Genomic DNA, 3,533 nt, shown 5'->3' on the forward strand with positions numbered 1-3,533 from the left:
GGCACTGCCGCTTAGGTCATATTGGTGTAAAGCGCATGAAGAAACTCGATGCTGATGGACTTTTGGAGTCACTTGACTTTGATTCACTTGACACGTGCGAACCATGCCTCATGGGCAAGATGACTAAGACTCCGTTCTCCGGAACAATGGAGCGTGCAAGTGACTTGTTGGAAATCATACATACCGATGTGTGTGGTCCGATGAGCGTGGAGGCACGCGGCGGATATCGTTATTTTCTCACCTTCACTGACGATTTAAGTAGATATGGTTATGTCTAGTTGATGAAGCACAAGTCTGAAACATTTGAAAAGTTCAAGCAATTTCAGAGTGAAGTGGAAAATCATCGTAACAAGAAGATCAAGTTCCTACGGTCTGATCGTGGGGGTGAATATCTGAGTTTCGAGTTTGGTACTCACTTAAGACAATGTGGAATTGTTTCGTAGTTAACACCGCCTGGAACACCACAGCGTAATGGTGTGTCCGAACGTCGTAATAGTACTCTATTAGAGATGGTGCGATCTATGATGTCTCTTACTGATTTGCCGTTATCATTTTGGGGTTATGCATTAGAATCAGCTGCATTCACTTTAAATAGGGCACCATCAAAATCCGTTGAGACGACACCATACGAACTGCGTATGACAAAAGGCCAAAGTTGTCGTTTCTTAAAGTTTGGGGATGTGATGCTTATGTAAAAAAGCTTCAGCTTGAAAAGCTGGAACCAAAGCGGAAAAATGCGTCTTCATAGGTTACCCAAAAGAGACAGTTGGGTACACCTTCTATCTCAAATCCAAGGGCAAAGTGTTTGTTGCTAAAAACGGAGTTTTTCTCGAGAAGGAGTTTCTCTCGAGAGAATTGAGTGGGAGGAAGATAGAACTTGACGAGGTTGTCGAACTTCTCATCCCTCTGGATGGTGGCGCAAGGCAAGGGGAAACCTCTGTCGTTGCGACGCCGGTTGAGGAGGAAGTTAATGATGATGATCATGAAACTCCAGATCAAGTTTCTGTCGAACCACGCAGGTCAACGAGATGACGTGCTGCTCCAGAGTGGTACGGAAATCCCGTCTTATCAATCATGTTGTTAGACAACAATGAACCTGCAAATTATGAAGAAGCAATGGTGGGCCCAGATTCCAACAAATGGCTAGAAGCCATGAAGTCCGAGATAGTATCCATGTATGAGAACAAAGTGTGGACTTTGGAGGTACTACCTGAGGGCCGCAAGGCTGTTCAGAACAAATGGATCTTTAAGAGGAAGACGGACGCTGACGGCAATGTGACCGTTTATAAAGCTCCACTTGTGGCAAAGGGTTTTTCACAAGTTCAAGGAGTTGACTACGATGAGACTTTCTCACCCGTAGCGATGCTTAAGGCCGTCAGAATCATGTTAGCAATAGCTGCATTTTTCGATTATGAGATCTGGCAGATGGATGTCAAAACTGCGTTCCTTAACAGTTTCCTTAAGGAAGAATTGTATATGATACAACCCGAAGGTTTTGTCGATCCTAAGAATGCTAACAAGGTGTGCAAGATCCAGCGATCCATTTATGGACTCGTGCAAGCATGTCGGAGTTGGAACAAACACTTTGATGAGGTGATCAAAGCATTTGGGTTTGTACAAGTGGTTGGAGAATCTTGTATTTACAAGAAAGTGAGTGGGAGCTCTGTGGCGTTTCTAATATTATATGTGGATGACATATTACTGATTGGAAACAACGTAGAGTTTTTGGAGAGCATAAAAGGTTACTTGAATAAAAGTTTCTCTATGAAGGACCTAGGAGAAGCTGCTTACATTCTAGGCATTAAGATCTATAGGGATAGATCAAAACGCCTGATAGGACTTTCACAAAGCACATACCTTGATAAGGTTTTGAAGAGGTTCAAAATGGAACAGTCCAAGAAAGGGTTCTTGCCAGTTTTACAAGGTACGAGATTGAGTAAGACTCAGTGCCCAGCAACTGATGAAGATAGAGAGCATATGCGCTCCGTCCCCTATGCTTCAGCCGTAGGTTCTATCATGTATGCAATGTTGTGCACTAGACCGGATTTTAGCCTGGCCATAAGTATGGCAGGTAGGTTCCAGAGTAATCCAGGAGTGGATCACTGGACAGCGGTCAAGAATATCCTGAAGTACCTGAAAAGGACTAAGGAGATGTTTCTCATGTATGGAGGTGACGAAGAGCTCGCCGTAAAAGGTTACGTCGATGCAAGCTTCGACACAGATCCGGACGACTCTAAGTCGCAAACCGGATACGTATTTATTCTTAATGGGGGTGCGGTAAGCTGGTGCAGTTCCAAGCAAAGCTTCGTAGCAGATTCTACATGTGAAGCGGAGTACATGGCTGCCTCGGAGGCGGCCAAGGAGGGTGTCTGGATGAAGCAGTTCATGATGGATCTTGGAGTGGTGCCAAGCGCACTGAATCCAATAACCATGTTCTGTGACAACACGGGTGCCATTGCCTTAGCAAAGGAACCGCGGTTTCACAAGAAGACCAGACACATCAAACAACGCTTCAACCTCATCCGCGACTACGTCGAGGGAGAGGACGTGAATATATGCAAAGTGCACACGGATCTGAATGTAGCAGACCCGCTGACTAAGCCTCTTCCACGGCCAAAGCATGATCAACACCAGAACTGTATGGGTGTTAGATTTATTACAATGTAATTACATGATGATGTGAGGGCTAGATTATTGACTCTAGTGCAAGTGGGAGACTATTGGGGTTATGCCCTAGAGGCAATGATAAATATAGTTATTATTATAATTCCTGTATCAAGATAATCGTTTATTATCCATGCTATAATTGTATTGAATGAAGACTCATTTACATGTGTGGATACATAGACAAAACACGGTCCCTAGCAAGCCTCTAGTTGGCTAGCCAGTTGATCAAAGATAGTCAGTGTCTTCTGATTATGAACAAGGTGTAGTTGCTTGATAACTGGATCACGTCATTAGGAGAATCACGTGAAGGACTAGACCCAAACTAATAGACGTAGCATGTTGATCGTGTCATTTTGTTGCTACTGTTTTCTGCGTGTCAAGTATTTATTCCTATGACCATGAGATCATATAACTCACTGACACCGAAGGAATGCTTTGTGTGTATCAAACGTCGCAACGTAACTGGGTGACTATAAAGATGCTCTACAGGTATCTCCGAAGGTGTTAGTTGAGTTAGTATGGATCAAGACTGGGATTTGTCACTCCGTGTGACGGAGAGGTATCTCGGGGCCCACTCGGTAATACAACATCACACACAAGCCTTGCAAGCAATGTAACTTAGTGTAAGTTGCGGAATCTTGTATTACGGAACGAGTAAAGAGACTTGCCGGTAAACGAGATTGAAATAGGTATACGGATACTGACAATCGAATCTCGGGCAAGTAACATACCGAAGGACAAAGGGAATGACATACGGGATTATATGAATCCTTGGCACTGAGGTTCAAACGATAAGATCTTTGTAGAATATGTAGGATCCAATATGGGCATCCAGGTCCCGCTATTGGATATTGACCGAGGAGTCT

This window comes from Hordeum vulgare, chromosome 3H (genome assembly GCF_904849725.1).
Source record: "Hordeum vulgare subsp. vulgare chromosome 3H, MorexV3_pseudomolecules_assembly, whole genome shotgun sequence".
NCBI classification, from domain to species: domain Eukaryota; kingdom Viridiplantae; phylum Streptophyta; class Magnoliopsida; order Poales; family Poaceae; genus Hordeum; species Hordeum vulgare.